The sequence below is a fragment of the Lynx rufus genome, unplaced genomic scaffold, assembly GCF_022079265.1.
Source record: "Lynx rufus isolate CCGP_SWC_20201006 ecotype Redwood Valley unplaced genomic scaffold, mLynRuf1.p SCAF_21, whole genome shotgun sequence".
NCBI classification, from domain to species: domain Eukaryota; kingdom Metazoa; phylum Chordata; class Mammalia; order Carnivora; family Felidae; genus Lynx; species Lynx rufus.
The window spans coordinates 14,139,344-14,157,488 of NW_025814836.1; positions in this window are offsets into that span (position 1 = coordinate 14,139,344).

The following is an 18,145-nucleotide window of genomic DNA, read 5'->3' on the forward strand; positions in this document are numbered from 1 at the left end:
CCTGAACCACAACATCCTCAAGACAGGCATGGTGCGGGGTAAAAACCGGAAACAGGGCACTTTCACATTATTTTAAAATTTGTTATGAAATTTTGCCAAAACTTTATAAATACCAGCCAGGGCGATGGGGTGTTTGTACAACATTCTTTCCACCTCATGAACCATTGTTTTTTGTTCTGAAAGCAGAAGTTTAAACTGCACTGAGTTGCCGTTGCCTGGCTGGGGCCAGCTTGTGAAATGCCCCAGATGTAATGCTTGATTCTAGCCAATTATCTTTAGTTCCTCTCGTTTATTAGTGTTAAATTTGAATTACAAGGGGAAGGGTGAGAGAGTGGAGCCCACACTATACTCGAGACCTTTTAAGACAGTGAATTCATTTGTATTATTTCGTTATCGCTCTTTATAGCTACCATCGGTTGGAGGCCGTTGGTGACACTTTGGGATGACTTTAGACCCACGCTTCTTTTTCTCTCGCTGTGCATTTGTTTCCCAAAAGCAGAAGGTGAACTTTCCCGTTGCCACGTTCGAAACGAGCAAAAGAAAAAAAAACAAAACAAAACAAAAAAAAAAACTCGCAACAATCTAAAACTCGTAGTTAACAAAATAAACTGCAGATAAATCCCCTGAAGGTCTTGGCAGCAAATGTTTCCCACTAAAAAAGGGACTCTGCACTCATAGTCTGAAACAAATTAGGAAGGAGGGGGAAAATCAACAGCTCTGGGGTGAAATTGGGGTTGGTGCTGCCTCATCATTTTTTAACCAAAAATAAAACAAGCAAATTTTGTTTAACTGCAGGTCAAAATAAAAAAAAAAAATTAAAAAGTCCCTCATCTGTTCAGTGTAATTACTAACAGAGGACACTGTTACCAGCTGCAGGGTTCAGGGATAAATGGAGAGAACCATAATTTTCTCTCCCTGGGGTTAAACCTCCAAACTTTGAGTCTGTGCCTCTATAGTATGCTTTTAATATACCATGAGAAGCCAAGTCAGAATGTTTTTAGAGTATGTCTCTATCCTTTTGCTCCAGAATGAAATAATTGCGTGTACATACAGGAGTTCAAGTTCTGGAAGGAAAAAAAAAAAAGTATTTCTCCAACATCCTCCATCATGACGCCCTACCCTTGCCCTAATGATGACAGTATGGTCCCCAGGCTTTTGTCACCAAGAGATGGGTGAAATTGGCTATACTTTAAACTTGTCAAATGTTGGCAATTTCTTTCCAAATGTTCTCATTTCAGCACAACGAGAGAGTTTTTTTTTTCCCCTAGTACTTTTCCCTTAATTTTTAAGCCCAAGTGTATATTAAGGAAAATTTGACCCATATGTTTCTGATTCATTTAAACTGAACTCATTGAACTTTTTTTTTTAATAAAACATTTTTGGTGTCCAAAAAAAACCCAATGCTGTTCTTTAAAACCATCTTTAAAACCTTATTTTTATCTGCAGAAGAATGTCAGATTTGGGCTGAAAAGGAAATGGAATCTGAGCTTAAAAGTCTCACCTTTGGTTTGAAATTGAACTCATCAGGTTCCTGTGGGGTCTGACAGGGAAGTAGGAAAACTGTGTTTTTTCACTTTTTCACTAGGCTTTTCTCACCGGGTAATTTCCCCTTGTCATCAGGATCGAATCAGAGAAATACGGATTAACCGAAGGGTGTAAGTACTCATTTCATAGGAACGTGAGCAATCATCTGGATTTGTAGAGTAACACGAACTGTCCAAAACTCTTACGGGTGTATCCTGGATTGCCTTAACCTCCTCACTGTCTTTTACACTTGACCCAGACAGAAGAATAGACGTGCCCAGAAAGGACAGCTTGCTGGAGACTGGACACAGGTGGATCGAACACGGGTGATTCTGAGACAGGAGGAAGTCACAGAAGAGCCACATCTGGGCAAGCTACGTTCTTCCCCTTCTGAAAATGAACGGCTGGGGAGTGTGCTCTTGGGGTTCAGACCGGGGTGGGCTTCTCGACAGCAATGAGAAGGGTATTTGTCCTTCTCTAATTCGGTATCACCATTGCAACAACTCCCACCGAGAAAAGTCAACCGTATTTTACCGGCTCAAGTGCTCCTTCTGGGGAGCGTTTAGAATCCAGATCTGAAATGCAGGTGACATTATATATAATCATAGATTTGGATTGCATCTATGCCGATCAAGTGAAACAAAGAAACAAACAAACAAAAAACATTGAGCAATATCCCCGGTCTTCTCCAATTAGAGTAGACAAACGCCCTCAGTAGCCTCGAGTTTCACTTTGCCACCAGTAAATGGCTTACAATTACTGTAATGTTTCAGAACTAGAGGTATCAGGTGCAGATCATGGGTTTACACCCAGATCCACGATTCTGATAAGGCGTTAACTTCCGTTTCCTCCTCTGCGCGGTGGGGACAGAAATAACACCTAACTGGGCTTGTTACAAAGTTGAAATGAGTTAGTATGTGACGATTAATTCGATATCTGGCCCAAGTAAGGACTCAGTAAATACTACTACCATATCATTCAATTCCAATATCTCCCCACGTTTCAATAGTCTTGAAATCAGACTGTGTTTTACAATAGATGGCATCTTGAGATGCCTGGGTGGCTCAGTTGGTTAAGCGCCTGACTCTTGGTTTTGGCTCAAGTCACGATCGCCTGGTTTCATGAGCTGAAGCCCTGCATCAGGCTCTGCACTGGCAGCATGGAGCCTGCTTGGGATTCTCTCTCTCTCTCTCTCTCTCTCTCTCTCTCTCTCTCTCTCCTCTCTCTCTCTCTAAGCGTTAGCATTCCTGAACTCGTTGATTTTGAGTATATATCCACGCGTACACGCCCAAGCACGACAGATGATCAAAACTGGTATACTTAGGTCTAAAAGTGCCTGCTCAATAAGTACAAAATAAACATCTCAAGTGAAAAGAGAGGGCGGGGCGCCTGGGTGGCCCAGTTGGTTGAGCGTCCGACTTGAGCTCAGGTCATGATCTCACGGTTCGGGAGTTCGAGCTGTGCCGACAGCTCGGAGCCCGGAGCCTGCTTCGGATTCTGCGTCTCCCTCTCTCTCTGCTCCTCCTCCGCTTGCGCTCTGTCTCTCTCTCAAGAATAAATAAGCAAGTAAAAGAGATTAAAAAGCAAACAAAAGAAGGAAAAGAGAGGGCTCGGGAGGATGGAGGGCTGTGTTGAATGAAGTGTCCGGAATGAGATCTGGCATGCTTGACTATTTAGTGGATACTTGCTAAGTCTGCTCTACAGGATGCACTCTGAGTGGTCTAGCTCCTACCTGCCGGTCTCCAGGTCTGCTCCTGGTCTGCTCCAGACCTGTCGTCCACCTGCTTTGCAATCCTGTCCAGGCTCCATGCACGAGCAAGGTCTTCCCATACGATGACACCTACGTCTGGACTATTCTCCCCTCCTGAAATATCGAGGCAAGCAGGACACTTTCATATTTGGGGGATTCTTGGTAGCAGAGCATAACCTTGCCTATCTTGGCTGAGCGCATCCCAAGTTCAGCTCTCGACTCGAGAGTCTCTGCCTCAGCCTTCTCATCTCTAGAGTGGGAATGATGATAGACGATCCCTGTCTCATGCGGCTGAAGAGAAAAAAAAATACGTCTAAGTGCTCTGAACCATAGTTCGTAGTGAGTTTTCAATACGTATCGCTTTTACTATTTCTTGGGACATCTTTCTTTGGCTTGATCCTATCCCCTACTTTAAACGCTCACAGCTCCTTGTATTTCTTCACAGCCCCCGCATCAGTCAGAATTTTCTGTTTTGCTGCGTGCTGATGCGATGGATGTGTGTTTCGCTGGCTTGATTTCAACTGCATGAGGGCAGACGCCACGTTCGCTTTTACTCAGGGCTTTGTCCTCAGAAGACGGTCCAGTGCCTACAGGTAGAACATATTCAGCGAGTGTCTGTTGAGGGAATGATACTGAAAGTTACAATACAGCTCCTAGTTTCCGGTGGGTTTGGGATGCGAATCCATCATCCAGAAAACGGACGTGGACGCGTTCCAGAGGTATTGGACAAAACTGTGATAAAAAAAGAAGCATCTGTAGCCACCAAAACAGCACTTCCCCCGACTAAAGCAAAGTTAGAAAAGGATTCAGGGCCAGAATTAGGAACAAGAGGTTTTCTCCGTGGGTTAATGAATTCATCTGGCTTTCTTTGGTTGCTCTGAATGTATATTTTTACGCTCTTCAGTTCAGCCGAACTCCAACCTTTCTCGAACAAAGCAAAGCTGATGTGAAGTCCCCATCTGTAGCACCTCAAACAACTGTGTCCCGTAAAACTGTTGACATAAAGACTTGAAAATGAAAATCAAAACAACACGACCAGCCACAAATAGCCCTCCTGGATTCTCCTCACACTTTTTTCCAGCCCCCGTGTCTCCGCACTCGGCTGAACCTTTTGCCATGAATAGCTTTGCTCTGTCCTTTTAACAATAATATCTTAAACTTTTATGGTGCCTTATAGCTAAGCATCTCTAGACATTTTACAATAGCATTAAAACGAAAGCCAGGTCTTCTCTCGGAATTGCCACGGGGTCCACCCTAAAAGCCAGCAGTTTGTGTCTTTGTCCTGAAAACCAGAGGCGGCCTGTGGGCCGATGGAAGAGAGGACAATCCTTGTCTCCCTTTTCTGGCTGGAACTCGCCCTTCACCTCGCGATGGCAGGAGGCAGGAGAGGGAATGAGTATTCGCTGGCGTGGAAGGCTTGGAACCCAAGGATCTGTGCAGAACAGCTCGGGCTGAATCAGAGCTCTCGGTTCCCGTATCCCACATCCCTCAGTCTTAGCTGTTTTTTGTTTTTTTGAAAAAAACCAGATTCGTGGTGGAACACTAGATTATTTGTAAGTGCAATCAAATATTTACATAACAGAAAACTAATTTCCTTATTTAAGCCGTTTCAAAATTTGAGCTTGCATATGTGTGAGAATATTTCTCCCTTGGAAATCTGTTTTCACTTCGTGTATATGAGTGAATATACATGGAAAATATATACGATTCTATATTTTATATAAATCTTACATAACTTTATATCTATGTATATCTATATCTATATCTATCTATATCCTCCGTGTATCTAAATCTCTACCCTTCACAACATTGTGTAAAAAGCCTAGGTTAGGATTCACTGGGTCATAACCTAGTTTTTTTTTTTTTTTTCCAATTACAATGATCTAATGGATAAAACATAAGATTCAAAGCCAGAGCTACATTAGCAAAGTGAAGAGAGAATTAAGGCAATTATCTCAGTAATTAAGGGGACCGGCCAAACCTTTTTTGGCAGTGATGTCCAAATAAGTTGAGGAAAATGTGGGCTGGGGGAGGTGGAAACACTCGCATTTTCTGAATAAAAGCCTCCTTTGGCCAACACGCTCTGATAATCGAACCCGGAGTCACAAATTTGAACTTTTTCCTCTTAGCCAAAGGAAGGCGGAGGCTTTGGGTCATTAGTAATTGATCACTTAGGCAAATCTCTCTCTGCGCAGCAGAGAAGTAGTTAGTAGAGTAGAAGAGGGCGGGGAGGAATCCTGTTTAACGACCCCCGGCTTTCTGGAACACACCAGCACATTCCATGAAGCTTGGCCATATGGAATAGTAAAGCTTACCTTTCTGGCGGGGCTGCAGCCTCTCCCCGCACAGGGCGGTTTAGGGGCGCTCTCTGTGGGGTGGTGATGCGCCCTGTAGCCCCGGCCGCCGACGGGGATTTCTTAAATCCCTTTTACGATGCCTCTCCCGCCAGGGCCCCTGCGCTTAAACCCACACCCCGGGGGTGATGCTCTCCTCCCCGGCCGGTGCCAAGCTCCGAGAGGGCAGGCCCCGGGCACAACTGTTTGCTTTGCCTCCGCTTTTACTGCTGAGCTCAAGTTCAGTTGTGGCTGCCTTTAAAAACGACAAATGTGTTCTAATTTTAGAGCATCATAGCAATAATTGTTTTTATTTCGGTGGTGAGGAAAAGTGAAGGAAAAACAGCTTGGGACTTAATAACCACCCTAGCCTGCAGCCTTCGACTTTATTCATGCGATTTTTTATTTTCGCTCTCCCTCCCCGTGCACCTTACCATCTTCTTTAAGGCACGGCCTTAAATTACCTTTGCAAAGGTTATATGTTTATTTACAAAGAGCTGGCTATCAACGGGCCTCGCCAGGCGAGAAGGGTAGCTTCTGGCAATAAACATCTTCCGCTCTCTTAACACCGCCGAGGCCAACTGAATAAGGTAATGTTTAGTACTTCAGACATAGTATAGTTTATGGCTTCATTAACCACCTGACCCGGATTGTGTGCAAATTTCATGAAAGTATGATGTATATTTATTCCCTGAGGTATGCTGCTTGGCGGTATTTTATTCTTCCAGGGATATTGTAATAATGATCCTTCAGGGTAAGAGTTTTCACTTTCAACAAATTAGAAATTCGGTCACATATAGGCAGTGTATTTATGGAGGACACCCCTATGCATGAATTATATATATATATATATATATATATACACATATATATACAGACACACACACATATATACATATATATGTGTGTATATGTGTGTGTGTCTATATATATATAATTAGTGCATATATATATATATAATTATATATATACATATATGTGTGTATATGTGTGTGTCTATCTATATATAATTAGTGCATATATATATGACTAGTGCATATATATATAATTATATATATACATATATATGTGTGTATATGCGTGTGTGTCTATATATATATATATATATATATATATATATAAAATCATGTCTGAGATGTCATTCCCATGCCAGCTTACAAAGACATCTAAGTGAAATAAAAAAAACAGGAACAACAAACCACAAAACAAAAACAAACAAAAAGAATCCTGATATGAGAAGCTAGCTCACAAAGTAAAAGTGTTATGAGGGCACCAGATACCTGGTCATTTCAGAAAACACTGTGTATATATAAATATATACATGTACATTATGTTATATATATGTGTGTGTATATATATATTTATTTAATTAATGTTTATTTATTTTGAGAGAGAGAGAGAAGAGAGAGAATGAACAGGTGAGGGGGTAGAAGGAGAGGGAGAGAGAGACTCCCAAGCAATCTTTATGCTCTGTGCAGAGCCAGACTTGGGGCTTGAACTCATGAACTATGAGATTACGACCTGAGCCGAACACAAGAGTCAAATGTTTATTTTTTTTTATTTTTTTTTATTTAAAAAAAATTTTTTTTCAACGTTTTTATTTATTTTTGGGACAGAGAGAGACAGAGCATGAACGGGGGAGGGACAGAGAGAGAGGGAGACACAGAATCGGAAACAGGCTCCAGGCTCCGAGCCATCCGCCCAGAGCCTGACGCGGGGCTCGAACTCACGGACCGCGAGATCGTGACCTGGCTGAAGTCGGACGCTTAACCGACTGCGCCACCCAGGCGCCCCAAGAGTCAAACGTTTAACTGACTGAGCCACCCAGGCGCCCCTGGATATATTAAAATTTTTTCCAATGTTTGTTTATATTTGAGAGAGAGAGAGACAGTGAGTGAGCAGGGGAGGGACAGAGAGAGAGAGAGAGACAGACAGACAGAGACAGAGACAGAATGTGAAGCAGGTCCAGCCTCTAAGCTGTCAGCACAGAGCCCGATACGATGCTTGATTGAACTCACCAGCCATGAGATCATGACCTGAGCCGAAGTCGGACGCTTCATCGACTGAGCCACTCTGGTGCCCCTGGATATATTTTTTTTTAATTGAAGATTTCCGGATAAGTACTTGAGTTTATGTAGGCAAACAATAAGGAGGGAAATGGACAATGATATGATTAGTTTTATTTTTGTACATAGCCAAATGTGGAAAACAAAACGAATCCTGGTTTTCTTTGGAGGAGGAGGGTTAAAATTAACATATCTCCGAAAAGTAATATTTTTTATATGGTCAATATTGTATGTGTGTGTGAAAATGGGAACAGCATGAAAAGTGGAGGGGCAACTGGGTGGCTCATTCTGTCAAGCGTCCAACTTCGGCTCAGGTCATGATCTCGTGGGTCATGGGTTCGAGCCCCGAATCGGGCTCCGTGCTGACAGCTCTGAGCCAGGAGCCTGCTTCCGATTCTGTGTCTCCCTCTCTCTCTGCCCCTCCCCCACTCACAGGCGCTCTCTCTCCCTCTCTCTCTCTTTCTCAAAACTAAAATAAACATTAAAATTTTTTTTTTTAAAGTGGAAATTTGAGGTCTGGGCTTTGCTTGTATAGATAAATAGATGTGAAAGCGGGACTCATAGTAAGCAGCACTGGCCTTTGCTCTCTGTCCTGACCTTCCATAATTATTTTAGCCTTCTAGAGGTAGCACTTGCCCAACTGCATGCTCACTGCAGCTTACTTATATTCCTCCTAGGGTTCTCCAGTGTAGAAGGTTCTCTAGACTGGCCAGCCCATCCTTCCAGATCCCACTCTCTGTGTCCACTGTCATTATCACTCGATAACATATCAATTTGTATTTTTTCCCCGCGTGTGCCCTTGCGTATCCGATTCCCCCCGTTATGCCGACAAGCCTTTATCTACCTCCCTCATAGTAGCTTCTCAATAAGTATCATTTGTTTGACTGATATGAATTCAAATAACGATTGCCCAGTGCCCACTGTAGTGTTTGATGCTGAGTAAGTGTTCAGTAAATGTTCCCAATTTTGTCAGGTAGTTAACAAAGCAGAGGCCAAAGAAACATTCCCGTATCGTACTTGCTTTATGACCCACATAAATGAGAATTTGATGTAAAGCCTGCTTTGTCCTCCGCAAATAGAATGATCACTTAATCTTCCCCGTGCATTTAGTTTTTTCCCTCTATCATTCAACACTGAGGACTTCTTTACCTAGCGGAAGCCTTGGCGATCCTTCCAGTTCTTTCTAGTGATCTCCGAGGACAGATTATACGTTTTCCAGATTGCTGTCGAGAAACCTGTCACTTTTTCAATCTCCCACAGCTGTGCGTGGTGCTGAAGGGTCTCACTGGGAGCCACTGGTGCGTGATGCTTCCCATCTGTAGGAGGCCCAGTCCGACGACACTTTTGGAGACTTTTATGGCTCGCAGCCTCACTTAGTGGGGTTCTGTTTAACTATACCTTCCTAATCATTGCAATGAAAAAAAAAATCATTAGAACCTTTCGACTGATGTTGGGATATAGAAAATGCTTGTTTGTGGAATGCCTAGAACAAAACGCTAACCTGACAGGTTTTATTTATTCATTTATTTATTTATTTAAAAAGATGTTTTAACGTTTATTTATTTTTGAGACAGAGAGAGACAGAGCATGAACGGGGGAGGGGCAGAGAGAGGGAGACACGGAATCTGAAACGGGCTCCAGACTCCGAGCTGTCAGCACAGAGCCCCATGCGGGGCTCGAACTCACGGACCGCGAGATCACGACCTGAGCCGAAGTCGGCCGCCCAACCGACTGAGCCACCCAGGCGCCCCTTTATTTATTTTTTTGATGTGGATAGATTCCCCCGCCCCTCTCCCCATAAACTCCCAATTCGTTGCAAATGGGGGCATGGCCAGAGTGCCCTGAGGGTAATTATGACCAATGCGAACGTTTCCAGAAATTTAGTAGTGGGCCAAGTCTGCACAGGACCGTCGGAAAGTCGGTTGTCTTAGAACATGAGGTGACGTAACACGGATCTGTCGTGCCTTGGTGTGTGTCGTTCATGTTTTTGATAATTGAATGGGGACAAGTTTGCTTTTAAAAATTTCGCTGTGCTGGGGTGCCTGGGTGGCTCAGTCAGTCGACTGTCCGATTCTTGATTTCAGCTTGGGTCATGATCTCATGGCTCGTGAGATCGAGCACCACATCCGGCTCAGAGCTGAGGTGGAGCCTGCTTAAGATTCTCTCTCTCTCTCTCTCTCTCTCTCTCCCCCCTCCGTCTCTCTCTGCCCCTCCACCGCACCTGTGTGCTCTCTCGCTCTCTCTCTCTCAAAAAAAAAAAAAAAATCATTGTGGTTTTCTCCTACAAGCTCTGCTGCCTTTAACAGATCATTATTAGATTATATCAGAGTTATTAATAATCCCCCTAATTAAATCTTTCCTTTGGAGAAAGAGAAAATTCTTTTTATGGCTGGAATACTGGGAAATCCCATTTCCCAGTGAATTATAGGCTTTTAAAGTGCATCAGTGGTAAACAGTCTCTATACGGGAAGAAGATTGTGCCCCGAAGCTCATTAAAGCGATTGCAACTTCCAAGGAGTGAGAAATTCCATGAAATAAAAGGCAGAGAAAGTTGTGTCAGGAACCAAAGCCTGGAAAGATATCATGAGGAAGAAATTGATTTTCTCTGGGTTGGGTTTGTGTACGTCGCGCCCGGAGCAAATTGAGAGAGGCTCGTTCATATGTGAATCTGTGTGAATCGTGCGTCCTAGAGATTTGCCAGGACGCGAGTGAGCCTTTGCCTTTCTTCACCTTGCCGCACTGATCTTAACATGAGAATCAAGAGGATCTTGGGAAGACTCTGAAAGTGACTGGAACGGAGCAGGGACTTTATTTTCATTTGTGTTATTTTTAAAATTTTTATTATTATTTTGAATGTTTGTGGTATTTATTTATTTTGAGAGAGACAGCACGAGTGGTGGAGGGAGGGGCAGAGAGGGGGACAGAAAGAACCCCAGGCAGGCTGTGCGCCATCGGTGTGGAGCCTGATTCAGGGCTCGAACTCACGAACTTCCAGATCATGGCTTGAGCCGAAGTCAAGGGTCGGAGGCTTAACCCACTCAGTCACCCACGCACTCCCAGAGCAGAGATTTAAGAAAGTTATTTCCCTTTGTGCAATGTGACAGATACCGGTCACCAAGGTGAGTACCTGGCGATTCTTATAGCACCGGGAGACTGGGGAGTCTAGAGTCGTTCAGATTCAGATGTCCCTGGGACTCAAGCCCTTGGGTGGTACCAAAGTGGGAACAGGTGAGGAGGAGAGTGGGAGAGCTCTCTTGGTTAAGGTGACGATGACGGCTGTAAATCTCTCTCCCACGTGTCGATGGCTTCAGACAATCGATGTTATTTCCCAAGCACATATATTCCAAGTGGGTGTTTCTCCAAGATGGTGTCATCCGAGAAGTAAGCCAGAGGCCCAGGTTCCTTCCGTCTTGTGGCTCTAACTTCTTCAGCATGTGGTTACCATGGTGGCTGCAGGAGGAGACATGGGCGTGAGGATTGTTCCCGAGAGCCTGGAGGAGGTTCGCATCACCGTGCGGAAGCTCCTTCAGTGGGCTTGCGGTCCGATGTCCGCCCCTGTCGTTGAGGGGGGTAGAGAAATGTGGATGAGCCGTGTGTCCAGGAGGAAGAAGAAAGCGCTCTCGTCTATGCTTTTGTCAGAACCATCTGGATTTCATCTTCTTTATGCTGGTAGAAGACCCTGGATTGTCATCCCCAGGTTGGGTCTTCTGGATTTAGAAAGTGGACCACGTTCACACAGGAACCTTTGCTCCTTCTCAAATGACTAGAAAGAAACTAGTGAGAAGAGGAGAGATCGTACATGCACAGGTACACACATGTGTGCCTACGCGTGCACGCATGGTTTAAACCGGAAGGTGGGATGCATTCTCAATGAAATAATTTCAAGTCACAGGATTTGTATCTGCGTCTGAGTGTTTGCTCCTTATAGGGTTTAGAATTGGGGAGTCTACTTCTTTAATGGGAAGACGTATTGCAAAGAATTTTGACGAGTACTGATTTTTCAACCTCGCCTAAAAAAAGGAGGCTTTTGACTGCCTTCTTCTTCTTCCACTTCTCCTCCCCCTCCTCTTCCTCCTCCTTCTTCTTCACATCCTGATCCAATTGAAGTCTATGGGAAATGTCCATTGGATTCTTCCTCTTCTGAATCTTCACTCTTTTAAAACTACATTGGGGAGGAAGGGGGAGGTAAGTTACTTCTCAACTGCCTTTGTATTTGCAAAGAATTTCTTTTACTGCCTATTTAGTTTTGTTTACTAATAGATATAAAACTTAAAAGTCCTTTCTACCTCATTGTACTCGCCACGTGTAACGAACACTCTGAAAATATACACGGCTTGACAGAAATGTAACTGACACCTCTCTGCTCTGTCTACATGTCATTTACCTCTTGCCTTTGAAATACTAGCAAAACGATCCTTGAGGAGGCAGTAAATCTGGTATATTAATCCAGAGGGCCTTTTAATCAATCTCTCTCTCTCTCTCTCTCCCTCCCTTCCTTCCTTCTTTCCTTCCTCCCTCCCTCCCTTCCTCCCTCCCTCCTTTCCTTCCTCCTTTCTTCCCTCTCTCCCTTCCTTCCTTCCTTCCTTCCTCCCTTCCTCCTTCCCTCCCTCCCTTCCTCCCTCCCTCCCTTCCTTCCTCCCTCCCTCCCTTCCTCCTTCCCTCCCTCCCTTCCTTCCTCCCTCCCTCCCTTCCTTCCTCCCTCCCTCCCTTCCTTCCTCCCTCCCTCCCTTCCTTCCTCCCTCCCTCCCTCCGTCCCTTCCTTCTTCCCTCCCTCCCTCCCTCCCTCCCTTCCTTCCTTCCTTCCTCCTTCCCTCCCTCCCTTCCTTCCTTCCTCCCTCCTTCCCTCCCTCCCTTTCTTCCTTCTTCCCTTTCTCCCTCCCTCCCTCCCTTCCTTCCTCCCTCCCTCCCTTCCTTCCTCCCTCCCTCCCTTTCTTCCTCCCTTCCTTCCTTCCTTCCTTCCTTCCTTCCTTCCTTCCTTCCCTAACTTGCTCTTGCTGTTAAGACTTTGAGAAGCTAGATTTCTCATGGCTCATGTTTTATATTTCCATTTATGGCTCCCTTAAGCTCAAGACTGTGACTCACATAGGCAACACTCTGTGCCCAACCTCACCACGCCGGTGCACACATGTCTTGTCCTCAGCAGCCATAGTACCCAGCGTCTTGGTCATTTTTTTTTCTGCGTGGCTTTGTGCTTTCATTTCTGCTTGTCCCGCACATCATCTCTCCCAAGGGCAGCTTGGATGTTTTATTTAAATTCCGCTTGTTTCCCTTCTCCTCGTCTGGAATTTTCCTAAAGAAACGCAACATGATCAAAATCAAAGAACTTGCCATCCAGCTTCCAGTTTACGGGCCCTGCACACACACCTTGGAAAGTTTTACACCTTAAAGCACTGAAATATGTTGCACATTTAATTAAAGGTGTTTGCTGTCATTTCTGTAAGTCATCAAGCAACAGACTTCGGGACAGGCACAGAGTCTGTGAAAACATTGCTGCAATGGGAAAATCAGATTCCCCTGACATCATTTTGAACTGCAATGCCTTTTCCAGGAGCATTATTCGGAGCGAATACAGGGACTGCTTGTAAACTTAGTGAGCTCTTTCTTCCCCTGCAGCCGTGAAGTTTAAAGCGCTGGACATGTTCCTGCCGATGCAGGACCGTCGGGAGTTCCTCTGTCAGGCAAGTCCCAGGCCACTTTGAAGAGATACTGCTGGGAAAAAACGGCATCCTTCCTTGCCCTGTTGATTTGTGGTCTGATCCCAGATTGGCCTCTCTGATAAGTGCTTCAGCAACATTATTGACGCATGTTCTGGCTTTAGTAATAATAGCCTGCAAATGTCAGCTAAGCGCGAGCTGAGCGTGGTGAACCTTTTGGGAATGGAAAAGTTCTGGAATAACTTTGTGAATGTGGACCTGTCTTTTTGGCTTGACTCAATTTGAAAGACATGGCCCGCGCTCCATTCTTGTTCTACAAATACTCATAAGACCGGTGCCGGTCGGAAATTATCACAGGCGATCCGGCCCGTTACAAAGTTGTGGTCGACTTCGTCTGAAGCACATTCAGTTAAAATTACTGAGCTCTTCTCGTTAATATGTGCGAAGATTCAAGGATCTAAAAGTCAATAAGACAGTTTCTGCTCTGGGGGTGCCTGGGTGGCTCAGTCGGTTGAGCGTCCAACTTTTGATTTCGGCTCAAGTCATGATCCCAGAGTTGTGGGATCAAGCCCTGTGTCAGGTTGCACCGTGATCTCGGACCCTGCTTAAGATTCTCTCTCTCTTCTTCTCTCTCTCTCTCTCTTTCCGCTTCTCCCCCTGCCCCTCTCCCTGGCTCGAGCACTCCTTCTCTGAAATAATAATAACAACAACAACAACAACAAAAGACTGTTTCTGCTCTGAACCAGCTCATATACCTAAATGGGAATGATTTAAAAGAGAAAACCACGTAGGCAAACATATACACGTAAAGTGAGAAAAGGGACTAAGACAGGCTATGTCAAGTATAACTCAGAATATTCTCTAAAATTCTGAGTACACGAGAGATAACACCTGGCTGGACAAAACGGACCCCACCCTCATCATTCGGTATTTCCAGGGTTACTCACAGGAAAATTTGAACACCAGGGTGGAGAGAAAGTTTTGCCATTATTACACCGGATTAGGAAAATGTATCCAGTGGGTGGGAATGACTAAGAGGTCTAACTGAGCCATGGCTCCGCGAATGATCTAGGCTGGGGAGCGGCCACTGGCTGCCTTTAGTCTAACCACAAGTAGAAGTTAGCAACAGCTAATAAGCCTCTCGTGTCCAGACCCATTGATGTCTACACCGACACCGCAGTTGAACCCACACAGTTCCTTTCTGCGTCCTTCCTAACCTAGAGACTGCCCATGTAATAATACTTTGCGCAGCCCCTTTTTACAAAACTTGAAAAGGGATCCTTCCTTTTGAACTCTGGAGTCCATTTCTACTCAACCCCCTGAAATACATCCGCCTCCTATGTGCATTCCGGCTCCCAGGGCCCTCTCGCTTGTGGATGCCACATTTTGCACTTGGCACCGTGTCTTCCACGTTCGGAGGCGTCCCTCCAGCGGTTGGGGAGTGAATGGATGGGTGAGCGAGCACATGACCGGCTTCCTCAACCCCCAATTCTCATCTCTGCATCTCCCCATTTCCCTGGTTAGCCTGCGGCCTCCTTGTAGTTGACTAGCTGGTTGCATCCCATTCAGTCACAGGCGGGCCATCCAGTCCCTGAAAACAGATTCAGCCAAGTCTTTTCTCTCCTCTTCGCCAAAAATCTCGAGGAGGCCAGTAAGAGGACAAGAAGAACGTCAGTATGACGGCCAAACTCTCCACACGCGCCGTCGATCCGCCTAGCATCTGCGTGGCTTTCTTTTTCTCTCCTTCCGAGGACCTAGACGCATAAAGAATCGCGTTTTGAGTCTTTTGCAGGGACGAGTAACCTCCGTTTAACCTGAATGGTTCAATGCGTGTCTTAAGAATTGTGTTTACAGAATTAATTCGGTTATAAATATGAGAACAAATTTAGGCTACAAATGTAACTCGGTTTTCCCCTCAGGCAAGCTAATTCATAAAATCTGAAAATATTGTTTTGCCCATGAAGCGATGGTCCCTCTAACCTAATAAGTAAATGGAAGGAGAAAACGTAATAAAGCTCAAATCCCCAGCAGCTAAAAAGTTAACACCTTCGTGGTGAAGAGACCGAATAAGAAAGAATGGAGTGTTGCCAGCGGCAAAAGGTCTCAAACCCGTTAAGCCTCTTTCTTAAAGCTGTAACCCTGTCCTTTCAACTCGTTCACCTTTCACCCAGTAGGCCCCTTTCCCTGACCCTTGAACTATAGTTATTTGTTTAGCATTGTGGTAATAGAGTTTGGAAATCTGAAAAACATTAAGTTAAATGCAAGGGTGTTGAGAAGGTGGAATTCTTCGAGCGAGCTGAAGAAATTCTATCTGGAAGATTTAAACTTTTTTTTCCCCACCCCCCCCCCCCACATTGGAGTAAGGGAAGGGGAAAAATATTGGGAGTCTTTGGAATAATCAAAGTGTTCAGGTTTTTTTTTTTTTTTCCTAAGTAAAGGAAAAGAAAGAACGTTATCAGTGGCGTGTATGCATGAAGAGTAAAGAAAAGTCGTTTTCTCTTCAGCAGCAAATTAGTTTTATGATTATTACAAAAGGAAACACTTAACAGATCCACCAGACTTTTGACTGGAGTTGGATACATGGCCAGTGGCACAAAAGCTGAAAAATATGACGTATTTATTCATGCGAATGTCCTCTCTGATCTGCAAGGTTGCTGAATGACGAAAGCACAAGATTCCCACAAGAGTTTATTTTTCTTTGCGGAGCTTAGCTTAATGAATTAGTTTCTGTACTCCTTCAAATGTATTAATTAGAAACAAATGAAGACGTGATATTGTGAGTCCTCTGAAATCATATTAACAGTATGGGAGACTTGTATGGGTGTTTAATTTAATAATATTTAATTTTTTATTTGTTTTCTTTTCTTAATTTTTTTTAACGTTTATTTATTTTTGAGAGAGAGAGAGAGAGAGAGAGAGAGAGTACAAGCTGGGGTGGGGCGGGGTGGGAGGGAGACACAGAATCTGAAGAAGACACCTGGCTCTGAGTTGTTAGCACTGGGACCGAGGCAGGGCTCGAACTCACGAACCGTGAGATCATAACCTGAGCCAAAGGGGGACGCCTAACCGACTGAGCTACCCAGGTGCCTTATTTTTTTATTTAAAAAAATTTTTTTAAAGTGATTATTCATTTTGAGAAAGAGACAGACAAAGAGAGAGAGAGAGAGAGGAGGAGGAGGAGCGGCAGAGAGGGGGAGATTGGATTCAGGCTCCAGGCTCTAGGCTGTGGGCTGTCAGCACAGAGCCCGACGCGGGGCTCGATCTCACAAACCGTGAGATCATGACCTGAGTGGTAGTCAGAGGCTCAACCGACCGAGCCACCCAGGTGCCCCTAATTTAATAATATTTTAATTGAATAATATTAAAAGTATGTGTTGGCTACCCTCAAACATCATGATTAAAAAGTGCAAAACGCGAGTCGATCTCAGTAGCTTGTTTAGTATAATTATAATGACGCAGAATGTCGCCCTTTCCTCCACATCTTTAGCTTTATGCATTAGATTAGCCTTTTTCTGCCAAAGAATTTCAGTGCTAAGACTTTTCTGGATTTTCTTGATAATCTGAGTTTAATTTCTTTTTTTTAAGTGTATTTATTTTGAGAGAGAGAGAGAGAGAGAACCAGCGGGAGAGGGGCAGAGAGAGGGGAACAGAGGACCCAAAATGGGCTCTGTGCTGATGGCAGAAAGCCCGACACAAGGCTTGAACTCACGAACCGTGAGGTCATGACCTCAGCCAAAGTCTGACACTTAACTGATTGAGACACCCAGGTGCTCCTGAAGTTTAATTTCTGGGTGACAGGACAGGCCCTCCTAATTTTTTAGTTGGGCAATGGCGTTGGCAACAAGGTTAAAACTGACCAGTAGATGACAATCTACTGTCTTGAGTGAAGGTAATGAAAGAAAATATCATCATACCTCTAGTTGCACAAACTTTAGAACTGTTTTTCTGCAATAATCTGAGAGATAGTAAAAAGTATTTCTGGGACACCTGGGTGGCTCAGTCGATTGAGCATCTGGCCCTTGACTTGGCTCATGTCATGATCTTACAGTGCGTGAGATCAAGCCTCACGTCGGGCTGCACGCTGAGCGCGGAGCCTCCTTGGGATTCTTTCTCTCCCCCTCTCTTTGCCCCTTCCCCGTTCTCTCTCTCTCTCTCTTAAAATAAATAAATAAACATAAAAAAAAGTTTAAAAAAAGTATTTCTGATCTCTACCTATATATCCGTATCTGTGTTTATCGATCTACCTACCTACATTCTCATAGCCTTGCTTTGTGCCCACATTCCCAACCCTTCATTTTATTCATTCAACACACATTTACTGAGCATATATTTTATGACTCGTGCTATGCCAAGCATTGGGGATAAAGATGGAAGGACAAATCTCAAGGAACTTTGGGTTAAGGCTCGGTAGACTCTGGTTAAACACAAAATCAGACAGAGATGATGGAAAAAGATTCTCAGTCCTTTTGGACCCGTGTGGCAGTAACGCGACACCTGATGTTAAGATACCTGGCTCTTGGACCTGGGATCCAGTTCCGTTTGTCACTCACTCTCCTGTGAAATAGGTAGGGTGGGTCTCTTCACGACCTTCCATTCCACCATCCACTCCAGTCTTGAACACGGCGTTCATACCGTCTTCAAGGTTCTGCAAGGACCCCTGGGAACACAACGGCATCCCGGCACTCCCTGGCACTCAATCATTCTCTCCCTCCCATTTCGAGCTGGCCCTCGGTGTGAGCCATTTTGGTTAGATACTTGTTTCGGTATCGTTTGCCCTCCTGTTCTTCCTGTGTCCCTATCCTCGGCTTGGGATGTAGC